The sequence below is a fragment of the Balearica regulorum genome, chromosome 2 (assembly GCF_011004875.1).
Source record: "Balearica regulorum gibbericeps isolate bBalReg1 chromosome 2, bBalReg1.pri, whole genome shotgun sequence".
In the NCBI taxonomy this organism is placed as follows: domain Eukaryota; kingdom Metazoa; phylum Chordata; class Aves; order Gruiformes; family Gruidae; genus Balearica; species Balearica regulorum.
Window position 1 is genome coordinate 93828782 of NC_046185.1, and position 19313 is coordinate 93848094.

Below are 19313 nucleotides of genomic sequence, written 5' to 3' on the forward strand. Positions count from 1 at the left end.
GAGGGACAATGAATTTCTTCCCTTGAACTACCTCCTCTCTGAATCTTGTGCTCACACTTCGCCGGGGGGGGCAGGGGGGGAAAGAAAGCAAAAAGCAAACACTGAAAAGTATGTACAAGAATCACGATAGTCTAGCAGAGAATGCCTAGACAGAAATGGAAGCAGGGATAAAGAGTATCATGCATGCAGATAGGACATTTCTTCTAAATACTTGTTTTGAGAAAATAGCCTGGGCTTCTAGGAGCTTGACGTCAATAAAGACTGAGGAAAACCTGAGGACCACATTCTGCTCTATCGCACTTAAGAAGCAGAGAGAAGAGCTGAAACTCTCAGGAAAGCTGGAAGAGAGAAAGTTGGCCCAGGTAACAATTTTCAGATCCAGCCCAGGATGTCTCTGGAGGAGGTAACTTGGAACAAGAGGGCAGGATGGGCCATTCCAACTGACCTTGGAAGGAGTCTGGCTGTGCCTGCAGACCCAGCTTTGTTGTTAATGATGCTCCTTTTGTGAAAATGCTGCCCTACTGCTTAGCCTGATTACAACACATGAATCCAGTCCTACTTCCAGAAGAGGCAATAGGAGTTTGACCTCAATGGGATCATGAAAATTGAGATCTATGCTGTACCAGATCTTGCTCTACTGCATTTAGTTTAACCCCACTGAAACATGGATGAGGGCAGGAGTTAATCTCTTCTCTTCCTTTGGGGTTATTTTTCCTCTAATACCTTCAAAACTTCCCCTTTTGTTCCACTCTGTACTATGTTCTGTCTTCACAATTCACAAACTTTCTATTCTCCATATTCTTCTTCTTTCATTTTGGTTTAATGATTCACCCGCATCTTCTTTAGGGTCAAGAACAGCTTCACATGATATGATGTGTGAAACGTGGGGGCATTTACAGGAACTTGGAAGCATTTCTATAAACATTCCTATCAAGAAAGGAGCTTTGTAAATCAGAATTTGGGGTTTTTTTCAGATAGTTTCACAGAGTGTCTTCAGTGGTTTCCCTTTGTAGAAAGAAGGAAACTAAAAATAATCATTATTATATCATAATGGTATGATCTGAATAGTTTCAGAACAATCTTTAATTAGCTCAATGCTTTTTGCGTCTGATAGTGACATCTTTTGTTTACACTGAAGTAGTGCAACCAATATTCTTTTCTTTGGATCACTGCTTTGAAGGGTAAATTCTGTAGCTGCAGTTCAGTGGATGCACATTATACGCATGAATTATTTCACCTATAATTCCAGTTCTGCCTTGTCTCTTGTGTTAGTGATGAAATAAAGATTCAGACAAACACTGAGATTCATATCTGGACTTGTAAACTGAATCAGATCCTGGAGCTTCTCTCTTGACATCCCACTTCCTTCCTTGTCTCTACACTGCATCTTGAGATAAAAATCTTCTACTAGATCCTTATGCCACAGATACTAATTCATGCTAAGTTATTACTTTCTCCCCCTATTTTAAGAAAGCATGAGTGAGAGAGCGCCATAAGGAAAAAAAAAAATCTGTATTAATAGTTTGCTGTGGGTGTCTGTCAATATATCTTGTCATAATCTAAATCAGGGACTGACTTTTATGTGAAGAATGTGAAAATGGAAGAAATTAAAAATGAAGAAGACTGTGAATCTCAACTCTAATATTCTCTTTTTTGCATTCACAGATAGTTTAATAGTAGCTTCATTACCAAAGAAAAAATGAACTTTAATCAATCACATAACCAAAAATGTGTAAATTTAATCTTTCACAGAATATTATGCTCTCCTCCTCTTCAGTTTAATGAAATAAGAAGCGAACGAGCAATGTAATGAAATATTTAGATCCATGGCAAAGCAACATGACTCTTACTTATACTAGGTAGTGCATCAAGATCAATGCACAGGTATTCATGCCAAACCTTTTCAACTGTAATCTGTTTGTAGTCCTTATCCTAGATTCTTGCTCTGTTGTAGATTTGAATGCATCCAAAATCTCAGTGAAAAATACCCCACATCCCTGTTGAAATTCTGCCAAGTGGCCATATTTTATTTTACCTCAGTGAATGACCCAAGCCATCAGAATGCACCTTTTGGTTAGCCTGACACGCAACCGGAGGCTATTGTCACCGCACTGATCTTTAGTACATAACTTATTTCAAACTGCTAGGCAGCAAGTCTAGGTACTAAAAGTCATAGCAAGCGTAAATGCTGCATGATTTTAATCAAATATGCTTACATTATAACTTCAAATAACTAGTTATGGGTGAAGCCAGCAGCTGCTTCTAGTCTAATGTTGTTACGCCAAAACCCCTTGGCAGACTTGACCCTCTCCACAATCCCCTGCTCTGTTTCCCCCTCTACAACTCACCCTGTTCTACGGGCAAATTCCCAGAGACCTCTGTTCCCCTGTTCATGATTTTCTCCAGAAGGCATCTGCTAGTTGTTAGCAACAAACAAGGATTTATTTTCCGACAGGTGAACCTTTCTTTCACAGGCCACGATGCGTTGCTTATTCTGGGAAACAAGTAGCTGTGCAGCAGTTGAAACAAGTCAGCCAGTATTTTTGCCACTTGAACAAAAGTACAAAATTGGGCACGAGTACCTCCACATGGAAGGCTGACACCTTGCAAATGGAGCCAGCAGAAGAAATAGCCACCTTCTCCGCTTCCCTGAGTGGCCACACTGCACCTGTCAACTGGGCTGTGCGAAGTGTACCCACACCCAAAGCACGGAAAGTCTCTACAGTGCTGCGCTAGGTTAAGAAAAGGGACCCCCTTGCAATTATATCTGCAACTCTGCTCTGAAAACTTTTCTGAGTGGGAGTGGTGAGACGAAGCAGAAAGCTGGCTTAGCTCCTGAAAGTGCCAGATGGGCACTGGAGAGAAAGCTTGCCATAAGCTGCAAGCCACAGAGAACAACTTTCCAGTAAGGGAAAGTCCCAGAAACTACCAGCAGGAAAAAAGCCTGTGGGAAAAACGAGACTCAGTCTTTTCCAACCAAAATTGGCCTCACTTCAGGTATCATTGAACATTCATTCTCTCATTCCCCTGAAATATTGAAGGGAATGACCAAGTACGAGACCCAGATGAAGGTAACCAAGCAGCTTACTGTTTTCCAAAACCCGTGTGATCTCTGGATGATGTACCTTTCTTTCATGTTCATGCCAAACATCATCTAAAGGAATTGTATTAGAACTGCAGGGCACACACAAACCTTTTGCTATTGGTCTAAAACATCAGTCTACCTCCTTGTTGTAGCAGGGCTGCAGTGATTTTTAAATCATTTCAGCCAGGGAAATGCACCAGATAATGACAACTATTTAAAGGAACACCGCACAATTTCTACACACTAACAAGCACAAGCAGATTCTTCATAGCGCACAGAGGCAAAAGAAAACCTTTCACAGCAGGGCCACTTCTATTTTCTTTGCTGCCAAGTCAGTATCACACTTGCCTTTTGACTGATCCTGAGAAACTGCATTTTGCTATTTTCCCATTACCTCCCACTCGAAATCTGGAGGAAAGCACAGAATGGTATAAGGATGATCCCAAATTTGTGGCACTTGCAAGCTATGTGAAGCCATTTGGTTTCTCTTTTGCCACAGACTCCCTCTGAACAGTGCTGGGTGACTTGACTCATCTCTGTGCTCAGTCTAATGCAAGAATGATTTATTTTTCACAAGAGTATAGTAAGGTAATTATATCAAACATTATGCTAGTGGAGTCATTCAGATACCATAAAACAAACATAACATTTTGTTCACAACCTTTTACATGCTCTTCAAGAAGAGAGTCTGGGTGAGGGGCAGAGGGGTTCTCCTGGGTTGGAGACCAAGCGGTAACATTTAGTTTTCTATAATTACTAACCTCATCTTGACCTATGAGTTTCAGAGAACGCATGCGGTGCCTTTATCATCCTTGTTACCTATTGCCTCTCACTTGCAGAGGATGTGGGTGCTGTGGGCTACCAGAAGTTTGGTAGAATACGTTCATTTTGCTTGAGAGCACATTTCACAGTGAAACTAACCGTTCATGAATAATTCCATACAACAGCCTTGGACCTTGTTCTGTCTGGATGGGAGATATCGAGCAAGCCAAAATGCAAGTGCAACGTAGGGATCTGCACAGGAGCACTCGTGCCTCCGAGTCAACCTTCCCTCAGGGAGAATGAGCTGAAAACACTGTGCTACTGCCCTGCGAAGGAGAGGAAACACATCAGGGATCTGCTGTCAGTTTTGGTAAATGTAGGCTGTAAAGGTCAGCGCAGTGGTCAAATTCAAACCGTCAGTTATCGATTCCCGATAGTACAGTTTCTAACTGGACCAAATGCTAATTGAAATCAACTGGAAATAAAAATTAAATTGCTTCTCAGTTTCATTCATAACTTTCTTCTCGGGCTGGTTGGAGACCATTGTTGAGCACAGTAAATATAATTTGTCATCTTCCTGTATATTTGCCAAACCTTTAGATCCTGGTAATTAATGGAACTACATAAATGTGACATGATTCCTTTCAAATTTGCTAGGCAACTCCTAAATTTACACAACTAATTTACCTTCCTGCATATTTGCAATTTTGTGAAAACCAGTGGAACCTGGGTTATTGAGTGTCCCAAGTGGTCTCCATGAAATTAACTTTTCTAATAATGGGAGAGAAGAAAAGGAATTATTTAGAAAGGGAACTGTATAAGCCCTACAAACAAAAACTGAAGAGCTGCAGTTCTAGGTGGAGAAAAAACCCTCTCTGTAAAAAGCATGTGGGATTCCACCAAGCAGCCAGGAAAGATCCAAGGTCACAGAATGTGTAGAGATGCATTAATTTTAGTTCAAGGTTTTTTTATGTTTTACATCCTGTAAAAATAGGATGCCTCAAACAAAAGGTGTCTTCAAGGGTCTTGCTTTGCTTCACCATCAATTGGGGACTTCCCTTGATGGGGAAATCCCTCGCTTCTCTGTCATAGCGACTTTCCAGCCAGGTCGGTAGTCCCTACGAATCAGACCCTTGACATTAAGTTGAATGAATTACATAAAGTTCAAGGAGAAGATTTCTTAGCACACTGCATCTCTGTTCAAAAAAACCCACAAATGGCAGCCCATCAGCACACTGCTATTCAATGTCTGATATGTCTTTGAAGTCAAGGCTCAATTTCTTATGGTGAGTACAGAAGTGATTGGCAGAAGTCCAATCTGTATAAATTGTAAAGTATCAGTGATACGTGTAACTTCATGCAAAACATCCTTAGCAGACTTTTTCCTAGTAACAGTCACAAGCAAGTTGAACTGAAGAAATTTCAGAAAGAGAGGAAATCATACTAGTTCAATTTTTTAAAAGGACTATTAGCAAATTTGCTAGAAGATAGGGCTGGTCCTTAAAAAATGGACATGGTGCTTTTTAGTACTTTTTTTTTTCTTATTTATTTTGTTTCAAAATAAATTACTGGGATTTTATTTTGGGCTTCATCCCACAATTTAGTCCCACAAACACTTCTAGAATTCCTCCAAACCACAAATTAATTTCTTAACAGATGAGCTTTTTAGCTTTTCCCCTCTCTTCTCAGAAGTAATAGGACAACGAGAAGGTGGTAAACTTTGGTGCAGACAGCAAAACGTAGCAGTTCACATTTATGAGGTAAAATTATAGTTCTTGGTATTTTCTTAGAAATTAGCACAAAATCACAATACAAGTCTGGTTGATTGGCTGCCTGCTAGAAGAGCTGACACAGAACCCCATTGCTGGGACCGTGCTGGCCCCCAGTGAGCACCCGTAGGGAACATAAGAGCAGTAAAAGGAGAACTGTACAACTTCACTCAATTTCTGAAGAATTAAAGGAAAAGATGGTATGCATAAGGTCCAGAAGACATAGGAAGGATATCCAAATGGCCACATTTTGTCTTTGTCAAAGCACTGGAAAGCAAGGCTGGCTACTGATGAAGGGAAGTACTCAGAGACTCAGAGAGGCAGCAATCATCAGGGCAGCAGCAGCAGTTGCTTCCACCGTTCTTCTGTTGCCCCAAGAGCATCTGAAGTCTCTCCTAAGCTCATCATATCTCATCTCACAGTTCTTCCATCTTTTTCTACCGCTACGCAGCCTTGGCATCTTTGGGCAAGTACTGGCACTGGGCTAGTCCTGGCTAAAATGCTGCCTCAGTAAGTCACCACAGTGAATGTGGTGGCACTACGCACACGGGAGATGTTCTGAGCAACCAAGGGACAAGTTTTCTGAACAGGCATGGAAATGAAACAACATCCAGTCACAGAATACAGATACAAGGAAATGAAGGCTCAAACAGCTCCTGGAGAAAGGGAGGCCCACAGGCTAAGTGGTACTTTCATTACTTGTAATGTAGTTTCATTATGCATGTGGTCCCTTTGCTTTCTCTCACAACTTCCTTTTCAAAAGCTTGTGCAATACACACGCTAAGATACCACACTACTATGGCACTGGGAGCAGCCTCCATGTAGCTGCCAGACTCCTCAGGACCTGTCTCTTTCTAATCCCTTCATGCAGCCTCCACTATTTTTGTTGCATTTTCTAAGCGAGCGCAAAGTCTCTTCTCTTCTGAGTCCTTCGGCATAACTCTCAGCAAGGCAAATATAAAGAAAGTCAAACAAACTCCAAAGTATGCAGAGGACTTAGATACTACTACAGCAGCCCAACAGAGGAAGGAAGGAAGCACAGGACTTTTAAACAACTTCTCCTTTCTCACAGGGTCTTCCTGTGAAGGCTTTTGCAGGCCAGCGTTGTAAAGTGAGTAGCTACAGTCTCAGGCTGCAGTCTCAGGCAATTCATTACACAGGATTTGCAAACTCATGGGGGGTTCAGTATTAAGTTGGGTACTTTGAAAAGCTTATTGCAGTAGGCTTTTTTTTCTTCCTAATATTTACGGGGAAGAGACACTATACGACACAGCTGAGCTCAACTCCTCTGCAACAGTTCCTCCATAAAAGCAATGACTGACAAAGGTTGCAAAATATCTTGGTTTAGTTTGTTTTGTAATGCAGACTACTACCAGGAGTAGGAGTATTAAGCTAGCACATCCAATGGATCAAATCCTACAGCATCAGATATTGGCGAGGTATGTTCGCTGAAGTTCTGTCACTAGGTTCCTGTTAGATTTACTGACAGTGGAGGTTCAAATACCAATAAGATCAGCTCATCCTCCCATCTTTCAAACTAGAAAGATGAGGTACAGATGTGAGGCTTCTCTGGCTTCATTTCCAAGGAAGAGTTTTGGAATACAGACACTGAAATATAACTTCATTAAAAACTGGGATAAAATCTTTTGGCTTCTCTTTTACAGAGGAAGTGTCTATGATTGCAGCTGTGCTTAGACTGTCTGCAATAATTATGTACACTGTTGCATAGCTATTTTAATTAATGCTGTATGATGACTTCCGATATTGAATAAACTGCCAGTAAACCTGAAGATTTTTATGTCTGTAACAGAAACACTATCTGAACTATGTACATTGGCTTAATAAACACAGGCTATTAAATAGTAAAAGCTGACAAGTGCGTAAACCTTGTACCCCACCCATGTTAAGTGTAAGCAAAAATTCATGCTCAAGTCAGGGTAAGCCCTTCTGTTGACAAAACAATGATTTCATTTGTTATCAATAGTAAAGATTTACATCTAAGACTCACAGTCTTAGTTTCATTCAAGTTATTTGGTTTTGATTCTGGGTCTTACTGAAGTCTTTTTCTTGGTTTTCATGCCTACAGCTGTTTTCTTGTTAGTCCTGTACTATCTCTGAAGGCAGCGAAGGTTGCTTTTTTTTGGAATATTGTGCACACGGGGAAATAAAAGCTCACTATCTTTCTTCTTTCATGGTTGCATAAAATCGCTTACATACAATCATTTCTCTCCACATACCCACGGTTTAAGAACCAAAATTATTAATAATGATATGATATTGTATGATCTTGGGATCATACATGATATTGTATGATCTTGGGATCCGGGGCCAAACAGAGTTAGTCTTTAAAGCCCGAAGCCCGAACTCACACATGCTGCAGCTCAAGCCTTGGCTCCACATATGTCTCTAACCCTAGGGGAAGCCAGAGGAAACCTTGCCCAGTAGCGTCTCTCGCACATGGCAGCACCGCTACAACTGTCATGGTTTCTGTCAGATGCTGCTGGCTCTGAGCCATCTTCCCCGCTACGTAACATGCCTGTCTGTCCCCTAGCGTGGAGGGGTTAGGTATATTGTGTAATACACTTTCAAGCTAAACTATTCTTTTCCACAGCCATCGCCTGCAAGTTCTGCTGTGGGCAAGGAAAAAGTGATGCACGGTTGACATCTGACTAGACCACTGCCATTTCCTTCTAATCGCACAGATTCCCTGTCAAGAAGATCTCTCGGTGGGGTTTAGGGGAAGGTGAACAGTAGGTGACGCTGAGTGATGATGATATGGACACAAAAAAATTGTCAGCAAGGTGCCAGCATAGACAGATCTTGGAGACAGACGTGCATTCCCACATCTGTTTCAAACAATATAAATGGTGTTTTCATGATCTTTTATATGAACCCTAGCATGTAATTGTAAGCAGGCAGTTTTCCAAAATACAATTGTATTGTGGAAGTGGGAAAGCAAATAATCAATGCTATGGGATACACAAAGGAATATTAAGATGTAGTTCTTCTCCAGAGACCTTTGAACATAGTGAAAGAATTATTTTAGGTTTTATACTGCTCCAGGGTGGCACATCAAGCAAGCAGGTTGGATATGGTAATCAAAACGAAATTGAAATTTGTCTTAAAGAACAACGCTTTCCAAAAGCAATGTCATGAAGAAGGCCACTAGTATTAGCAAGCCAAGTATCAACCCACGTCAGAAACCATAAGAGGAGCTTTAGGAGCATTACCTGCCATGTGCATGCACACAAAGAAATGAGTCACTACATCACAAGGGATGAAACCATTAGAATTAGTGAACACTGCAGGCAATATATTCACATAGCCTTACCTCATGTCATGCCCCAGCACACGTAAGGCTCAGCAAAAACCTGGCACGTTTCCAGCAGGCCTGAAAGCAATGCAGTACTTCGGAACGTATTGCCGGGGAGAATGATTTGACTAAATGTCTCTGCAACGTAACCACTGACACCTAGGAGGTTACGCAAGCAGTTCGGTATTTTTCCTATGATTTTTATTACAGCCACATCCAGAGGAAACCAAGCGAGATCCATACCCCATCATATTAGGTACTCAATATTATGCAGGTCTGCCTGTACAGATAAAGTAAGAAGTCCTGCCATGAAATATAGGTGTTTGAAGGAGAGCAGCATAGATGGTCTACTCCCAATGGGTTTCTAATAATCCACTGGAACAGGGGCTGTGTGGCCCTTTGGCACCCCCCCATCTGTTTCAAGATAGGCATCCAAGTTCGAGATAAATCAACCCATATTAAATGCATATTGTCTCTTTCTCTGGAGATATTCAAAACCCGCCTGGACATGATCCTGTGCAACCTGCTCTAGGTGATCCTGCTTTAGTAGGGGCAGTTGGACTAGATGATCTCCAGACGTCCCTTCCAACCCCTACCGTTCTGTGATTCTGTGAATGAACACTCAAAACAAGAGTCTATGCAACCTTCCCCTGGGTAAAAAGATTGTCAATGGCAGAGATGAAGTGTTCGTGCCTCCCAATCCTGCACATATCTCCCTGACTGTTCTGGCTCTACATGAAAATAATTTTCTGTAATTGTATTCACTACCACAAACATTAATGCACAATTTTCCAGGTAAAATTCTGCTCCCATAGCAGTAATTAAAGAGGTAGAAATGAAAAAAAAACCAAAAACCCAAAAAAAAACCAAACTCAAAAAAACTCACCACCAAAATACCCAATGCATCTTGCTATGCTATCTTCCCAAAAGGTAAAATTGTAGTAGTGCGGTTACAAGAAGAAAAAAAAAAAAGAAAGATGACCATGATGTCTTCTTATTCAAAAATGTATGGCGAATCCTTAGATTGAATGTTTGAGTTTGCTGGGAGAGGAGAGGGAAAGGAGCTCATCTCTCTTCCAATTTTTCACTTGGGGTTTTGTTGTCAGCTTTGACTGCTATATAGCAGCTGCTACATCGCTCTTCAGGTTGAGCCCCTGAACCACAGCAATTAATTCCAGAACAAATTATTTAGGCTTGTGAGGTGGTGTGACACAGCATGCTAAATGACAATAGGCCACAGAAAAGGTCAAAAAACCCAAGGGGGGAAGCAATGCACATGTTGAGTGCTGTGAGAGCTACGCTGAGTAGCTGCACGGATAACTGAGTTTGGGGGATTTCTCAGTTCTGCTCATTGCATTACTGCAGGTAGCAAAGAAAAAAGGGGGGAGGGGAAGGGGCCGGGTGGCACAGATGTACAGTAAGGAAGTAATTCTAAAATGTGACGGCACTGTTGCAGCGGTGGTGGATCTGCACGACTGGTTACAGTGCTGCAGGGAAGTAAGTTTGTGCTTGTGCCTTCTGTGTGGGAGGTCTGGGCACAAACGGGGATACCCCACAGCAGTGTAAAAAAACAAAGATAACAGTATGTATGTAGCTATATGATTAATGCCACTTAGTCCATGGGACAGATGTCTCTGAACCATACACTAAGCCTTTGCCAGCTAGGTCATGCAGATCAAGCGTGGAAGCAATCTAAAGTAATGGGCCATGCTGAGGTGATTTTAGTTCACATTATAGCAACGAATTTAATCAATATTTCTCAACCCAGAACTCTCAAACAGTAAACACTAAGCACATACAAATCATTGAATTAACAACAATTTGTATGAATATGTAATTTTACATCACCCTAAGGTACTTCCGCTATGTCATTTGCCAAAAACTCGTATTGCTTGGTCCGTAAGACTGTAATATTCCACTTTGCAAGGCATCTTACCAAGCCAGGTTCTGCAATAACACCTCCTTCTGTGGGAATGCAGTTCTCCTTACCATGCACGGGGAGGAAGCATATACAGGCAGCAGATACATTTCTGTTAGGACTACCCTTTCACGCCTCGATGACTGCAATCCTGAGAGGAGGGGGGAGTATCTATCAGATATGGTAACGCTCCAGTCCTGCAAATGCTTACATTATATATTTAGTATTATAAAAGCTTCTATTTATCCGAGTGCATCAAAACAGCGAGCAGTACAGCCCAGGCCTGCTTTAGGCGTGAGCAGCCCACCGCAGCGCTGGGGCCCTGACCTGACAGGGGCTGAGAGGTTGGGAAACAAGCAGCCATTTTGGGGGGGGGGGGTCGCTAACTGAACCCCAGCTGCCCCCCGGGGAAAGCCCCTTTGCTGGCTGCAGCCTGCGTTGGGGCGGTTAACAGCGAAGAGCTGACACGCGCATCCAGGCGAAGACGCATCCTGCGGGGCTCGGGAGGCACGGAAAGGCAGATGACCTGCGGCTAGGCAGCGGTGACACAAGAGTGAGTAATATCAGGAATATGTCTTGAAGCAAGGCTGTAGCCCGGTGGCTGGTCCTGTTAATGCAGAGAAGATAAGTTTGGGTCCCACTTCTGGCTCCAGGGACTGTCCCTGTGTTTTATGCTACACAATTGTTACCTAAAACATCCCCAGGCAAATCGTCAGTCAGAAATGTTGCTCAAGGTGGATTTTAAGCATAACAGATTACCCAGCAGAGCAGTTTAAATGGCGGAAATTTTGCACAGAGGCAGATTGGAGGTAGCTGTATCTTTTGCTGAGTCTCTCCCTTAGTCTCTAAGCATCGGTTTGCCTGTCCATCAAATATAAATTATTCTTCTTTGGTTGTATCAAATACTATGGCAACCATATCTGTTCTATGAGTAAACTGTTAAATGTACAGGTGAAAATCAAGATACCTAGATACTTTGCCTGACATACAAAATAGACCAAGCAAGGATGGTGGAGGTAACAAAATAGCTGCTCAGCAGAATCACGCAGAAATGAAGCAATGAAAAGGAGTCATGAAATGAACTTGAAAGACGGCACGTGTAGGACGAGCATCCACGTACATAAATTATCTGGCAAACACAAGAACGACTTTGACTAATTCCCCGTTTGTTTTGCAGCTTCACCGAGACAGGAGAAAACACGCCGGTATGTGGGGGGACCTGCGGCCCGGCTTGCCTTGAGGAGAGGAAGGCGTTTGATGGTGCCGTTCTCGGCTCACCAGCACCCTCCTCTGGGCTGTTCGGCCAGGCAAGCACCGTCCTCCCTTTCCTATTGCTCTCCACTGGCTGAATTACTTCGTGTCAGGACGCTAAAGACAATGAAACGTTCCTTTGCTCCTGTTGAAGCCTTAGAGAGTCTTTGTGTGGCAGAAATTCGGAGGAGCTTCCCTCCAGAATTGTGTCCTCTGCATAATTGTTCTTCTGAACACTGGCTAAGTAGCTGGGTTTGTTTTGAAGCTACTTGTCACTGACTTGCTCCTTATCTCCAGCGTCAGGTTGTTCATCTTGAGCCTGGGTAGGAGACTGCGTGTTAAAACTGTTTTTACTTTGACGGCTGTTTTACCTTGATGGTTAGCATTCAGATCATGGGATGATGTGTTCATGTAAAGGACTGGATCCAATATTATAGCTTGATCCCAAGTCAATGGAAGACTCGACAGTAACAGGCAAGCAGTAACCAAGTTACTGTCATGGCTTTGTCCCATAACAAACCTTGCCAGGATGAGCTCATGGCACACCGGGCAAGTGGGTGGTCCCTCGCATTTTGCTGGCTTTCTCCCCAGATGGATTGCATCTGCATGGAGGGACTTGTCAGCAGATGTTTCAGACAAGGACTCTGGCACGTAAGAGGAACCCACAAAAATCCCTTTGGAAAGAATATCTAAAATCAGCTGCTTCTGAAATACATTATGTCACACATCACTGAACTCACCAGAGGCAGCACCTTATGTACCTGCTGACATCTAATGAGAGTTTATCAACTCTGTGGAATTATGTTCATCCCCCACCACAACAGACTTTGGCCAGCAGCTGGGCTCCTTTGCAGCCTCACTTTTCAAATCTAAAGAAGCGTCAACTTGAATACAAAAAGAGAGTGTCAACTTGATGTATGACCTTTTCTCCATAGCAGAAAAATGTAAATCTTACATCTGGGATAGAAAGTAACTTTGAAGTGCAATGACTATAGAAACAAGTCTCCCAAGTTTTTGTTTCGTCTAAGGGAAAAATTATTGGCATAGAAAATTTACTTTCTCCCTTCCCCAACTCTCCCCTGAAGAAAAAAAAAAAACAAACAAACCTTTAAAACTCTGCTTGGAGCTAGTGTTCAAAACCAAACAGGTAGAGCTGTAGAATATCAGCAGATTTTAGAGAACCTTCTCAGAAAACGATGCTCAAATGTATTCATGTTTTTTAATATTACAGCTAATGCACTGCCACTCTCAGTTCAAATACGCCATAAAGTGCCTTCCCCAGGAAATCAAACTGCCTATCTATTACCCCTTTAGATGTCAGGTAATATTCATTCCACTCTAAATTTACATGAACAATTCCACAAGAAGTTGAGGGAGAGTGCAGACACCCCCTATTGCCTTTTGCTATCGCAAATGGAGCGAAGAACGACACTCGTGCTTGGCAAAGATTCTCATTATTCAGATCTGAGGGTAAATCCTAGATCTGCTGTGCTTTACACATGACAACTGAGTCTCCAGTCAGATTTGAAATTTCAACCTGTGTTTGCAGGAGTATTGCAGGACAGACTTCTCAATCAAAAAGTGCAGAAGAGATTACTACTTTACAAGTAACAAATTTAGGTATCCCAGAGTTTGTACTTGAATGAACTAGTGCCCTTACTTCTTGGCAAAAATCTGCTAGCAGAAGCTGCAATTAAGTTTCCAACACATAAAAGTCTTATATTCATATTTAATCTATTCTTTTAGTAGCACTAAATATTTAACACCATAAGGTTTAAAAACAAGGTAAACAACTATAAGAATTGTTTCCTGGGACACTATCCCTGTTGATGGTTTGCTTTTCATTTAGAAAAACCATAGACTTGTTAACCCCAGAGGTTACCATTTTCAATTTCTGTTACTTAGTACCAGACAGAGAGACTGAGAAGAAAAACAGGTCACAGTGAGAGGCTGTTAGTCACGCAGTCCTCCTGCTTCCTTCCTTCCTGTTGCATAAGCCTGTCAACTCTTCTGCTCAAAGGAGATTGATATGAGGGTGCCGGTTATATTTATTACCTGACACAAGCAGCCTAGGAATAACTACAGTGTTATTGTGATACATATAGGGGTACAGACTGATGCAAAAATATTTTATATGTCTCAATTTCTCTTTTTCTCCTCCTTTTTCAGTGCAGAACCGCAGTACTCATTGGTTAGAACTGCTCTCCCAGGGGCCATGTTCTCTGCAATAGTCACAGAAAACTAATATCAAATAGGATTTCTTTTATACACTGATTTGTTAATATCATTTTTCCTTACTGCTTGTTATCACTGGTGACACAGGTGACATTTCCTCTAGGACAGAACTTGCATGAAAGATTAAAAACTCACCCTTGGTGAAGATGTCATTTTGGCTATAAAGGCAAGCCCTTGCACTAGGCGCTAGAGGGCAGAGCAGCTATCCCTTGGATACATATTTTAAAAACTTAATACACTACTCCAGAGACAGAACAACATATACAACGAACTTGGTATTAATCATTGGAAAAGGAAAGCTAAAAAGAAAGCTAAAATAGTTACTGCACAGTTATGATTTAATTAGTTACTTTTCTAAGATAGACGACCGTAACTTGCACCCTAACCGAGGTTTTGTAATTTGCATGAAAAAAATACACACACACACACGAATATGATACTAGCGTTTCCACATGAATTTATATAACAGGTATTAAGGATCACAAAATTGTGTGCTGTATCATCTGATAAAGTGGGGGGAAAATGAAAACAAAATGCTAATCTAGTTCAGTTGCTGAAGGAACCAATCAACCTAAGTGCTGTATGTGTTTGTGTTTTACACTGGCATCTATAATGTTTTTGATTGTGTTGATGACTCAATTCGTTGTCGGCTTGAAGCAACAAACCTGATGATTTCAGAGTAGTTTGGTTCTTGGACTTGAGACAGTCTTATTATAATATCCAATAATGCATTCTTAGCATGCAGATTTTAAAGTTAGGCCATAAATAGACACAACTTGGAGGCAATAAAATGTGTTAGTTATTTCCTCTCTCTTAGATGTATTTGAAATGCAAGATTTTCTTATCTTTCTCCTATAATCAACTCAAATTTTTTCTTTCACTGCTTGCTAGATATTAGAAGAGAATGTAAATAAAAGCACTTAATTGTTTTTAGGTATTCAGATACTGTGGTGTTGACCCTTTTTATTTTTTTACCACCAATTGACAAACAACTTTTTCTTTTTTTTTTTTCTTACAGGATGCTAGCATAAGAAGTATTATTCAGACATGTCTGGGGAACGAAGGTGTCTCCCTGTTCACAAAGCAGTATGACACATGAAGTAGCACCGCAGGTGTCTCTGTATCACCGTGCCAACGTATCACAGTTTTGACCTGGACAACGCGTTTCATTTCAAAGCGTAATCTATTGGTAGAGCCTGCTCATGGCTCTACGTTCTTCCTTCTCCCTGCAGCCACTTTGTTATCTGCAGTTTTCAAGTCTTCCTCCTGCTTCTAATTTTTGTTTGCTGTATAAATTTTGCTGGCACCATCACAACAACGAGCAGTAGGCTCACTCTAAATACTTCCCAGCAGAAGGCTTTCTGGTTTATAGCTTCTGTCTCAAACTGTTCTACCTCAGGTATTTTATAATGCTGTTCTTACAGCACCCAGTGCCAGACAGTAATTAGCCTCAGCACAGTAGTAAAATACAAAAATATCCCTTATTTCCTTACCCTTTGATGGTATCTAGCTGGGGTTTATGCACTTGAAGAACTTTGGTCTTTTACATACCCCTGACAATAGCTATAGCTGAAAAGGCTATGGGAGTCCAAGTATTCTGACAGGGCAGGACAGCATTCACCTCCACATAGCCACCTAGATGCTGGCAGATGTCTGCTGTAAGCCAAGTGGTGGGTCTCCTTCCACTACCATTGAAGGCAAGTGAAAGGAATTGCGGCTGAGAGTGCCTAACCCTCTCAGCTCTAGAGGGAGTTTAGATGAGACGCCCTAACTTTTACATGGCTAAAATCAGGAGAGGAGAATCCCACCTGCATGCCTACCTAAGTGGAGAGCAGTTACGTGGGCTTGGGGTAGAGTGAGAAGAGAGAGGTTGACTGTAATCCCTTATGTCATTACATTTGCACCACTGCATCATCTTTGATGTGGCTTCCTAAAGCAATGACACCACTTCCATGTCCTGTCGCTGTTCAAAGGGACAGTTATGGGTTCAGGAAATTTAGTTCAGCCACTGACAAGTCTTTCAGGTCACTGAGCTGGGTCTTTCCAGTTCGTAGCTGAGGTATATACACCTTCTGATTATGGACATTTTTTAATTACTAAATTCAATAACTTCAGAGCAATCTTAAGAGTAGATATTTATTATTGAAAATAGAAGACAAAAGCTTCTTGGCAAAACAGAGAGGATTTTAAAAGTACTTTGAAGAAAATGGAGCTTTGTGTGTGTGCAGAATATGACTGAGTGGCTTAAAATCAGTGATTCCTCATAGGACTTAACCAGTAACAGTCCAAGAAAGTATTAATGGGCTCATTAAGGATAACAGCTGGTTTCAAAGAAGCATAAAATACTTAGGAACAAAATAAACTGCAGATAGAAATGTGCCTGGCTTCCTGAATAAGATTTGGCAGCCCAAGGCTATCCAAACTGATATCCTACCTGTCAACCAGTGAAGGAAGAGGAGGGGAAGAGCTTGCAGACAGCATGACCCTACATCTCAGCAGAGGAAAGGAAAGGCAGAAGTCAGTGGAATTTGTCTCCATCCTAGGGAAGGGAATCAGGAACCAATTTTTGATGAAAAGGTTTATATGAGTGATTCTCTCCCTTTTTAGTTACATGTCCTTTCCAATTTTGCAAGATACTTAATTTCACTAGGGGATAGAAGCAAGCTGTCAAATACGCCTTGCCTGTCAGTACTTGGCAAGTTTTTGCCTTGGAAAACCACATTGGCCCATGTTAAGCTCTTGATTCCCATTTTGCTATTCATCTGCCTATAACTGATCATCTAGTAGCCTACTAGGGCTACTTTGCTGCTTTCCTTATGCTTTCCATTTTCTTGGGTGCTTTGTTTTCCCTTATTTTTCATAACTCAGTCTTGCTTTGTCACGTAAGGGTTGTTCATCTTGACCAAACTCCAATCCTATGGAAGACATCCAATATACCACTGGAAGCATAGCAATAGAATTATCTGAAAATTCCTAAATTTCACTTGCTTGAGATTTTGCAGCGCAGTCTCTTAGGTTTCAGTTTAAATGTTTACCTTGGCATGAACCACCGTTTCCTACTTATGAGAACTTTCTCTTTTTCCTTCAGTTAATGCTGACTGTGCTTCCTTGTAGTAGGAGTGAATGAGTCCTCAGAGGGAACTATGACAAAACAACTAATCAACTAATTTTCTTTCTAGACCAGATATTTAATAAGTTTAAAAAAAAAAAAGAGAGAGAGACTTAAAATCACATAAATGACAGTTCAGCAAAAATGAGCTCCTGCTACCTTCAAAACTTTCACCCAGTTGATGCCTAACCTTAGGTAAAGAGAGCATGAGCTTTTCTTTTACAGCATAGTAGGAGCTGTGTATGCACCCAACTGCTGTTGCATATTAAAGGTTTCGGCAATGCTTGACACAAGGACTGGAGCCTTAGAGGTCTTTTCCAACCTTAAAGATTCTATGATTCTATGAACTTGTGCCAAATTCCTCCTATAGGGGAATCATTCACAGAGCATGAGGGTTGCTTCTAACTTACATGGGAACTAAGATGAGCACAGTGTTCTGTACACCACTCGGGAGACCAGGCAATTAAAAGTTATTTTTAGTCTCTTTGAATCTTAAGACATGCTTATGGGAGACAAACAAACCATTGTTTAATTAACCACATTTAATATAAAAGGCTCTTCTCACTAGGACAGATAATTCCACACAGACATCAGCTCAACACTCAGTAGCACTCAAGAAAGCAAATTTTACAGTGGGAATTATTGGGATGACAGAGCAGAAAATCATTATACCACTGGGTAAATCCAAGGCGCATCCATACTGTGAATACTATACGTAGATCTGGTTCCCTCACTTGAAGAAATGGTACAGCAGAACTGGAAAAGGGCAGAGAAGAGCACTAAGGAGGACTGAAAGTACAGAGAAGTTTCTGAACAAAGACCCCCTGAAGAAGACTCTTTAGTCCAGAAAAGAGGTGATCCAGGAGGCACATGATGCAGGTCCACAAAATCACTAATGGACAGAGGGGATGAGCAGGGACTGGTTCTTCACTGTCGCTCCCAGTGCAAGAAGTAGGGGGCGTCAAGTGAGGCCAATAGGAATCAGATGCAAAACCAAGAAAAAAAGCGATTGTTCCTCACACAACAGGAAGCGAGCATGTGGAGATCCCTACCAAGTACAGTGCACATTTAACGGATTGGCATGGATTCACAGGGAGATTGGGAAAAGTGCTTGACAGAGAGATAAATTGGAGGTTACTATATAAACAAACTACAACGTGCCCAGGCCTGAGTTGAAGACAGCTGAGAGCAGTGGGGTCAGTACCATGCGTGTTTACCTGCTCTTACCCTTCCCGAGGCATCTGCTTGTGAGCAGGGCTGGAGACGGGGTACTGGGTGGAACGACCTTTGGTCTGAATCACTACCATAATTTTCTTTTTCTGATGCTCTCCGTCTTGTGTTGTAGAGGTAAACGGTTTGCATCAATCAAAAGCAAGAGAAACTCTAATCTAAATATCCAAACTTCTCAAGTATGGCTCACTCAGTCAATGTTCATGAATGGCGGACAGCAAAAGGAGAATTTTCTCCCAGTTTAGCCACAGCTACTTTTTTCATTGGTAATTAGCAATTAAGTCCTTAGGCAAAAAAATATTAATGGGAAAAATACCCCAAATTTTTCTTATTGCAAAGGAGGACTAGAGAGAGGGATATCAAATGCAATGGGGGAACAAATGATGACCAGAGGGCTGGAGCACCTCTCCTATGAAGACAGGCTGAGAGAGTTGGGATTGTTCAGCCTGGAAAAGAGAAAGCTCAAGGCAGACTTATATCAGCCTTCCAGTACCTAAAGAGGGCCTACAGGAAAGACAGAGAGCAATTCTTTATCAGGGAGTGTAGTGACAGGACAAGGGGTAATGGCTTTAAACTGAAGGAGGGTCGATTTAGATTAGATATGAGGAAGCAAATCTTCACTGTGGGGGTTGTGAGGGACT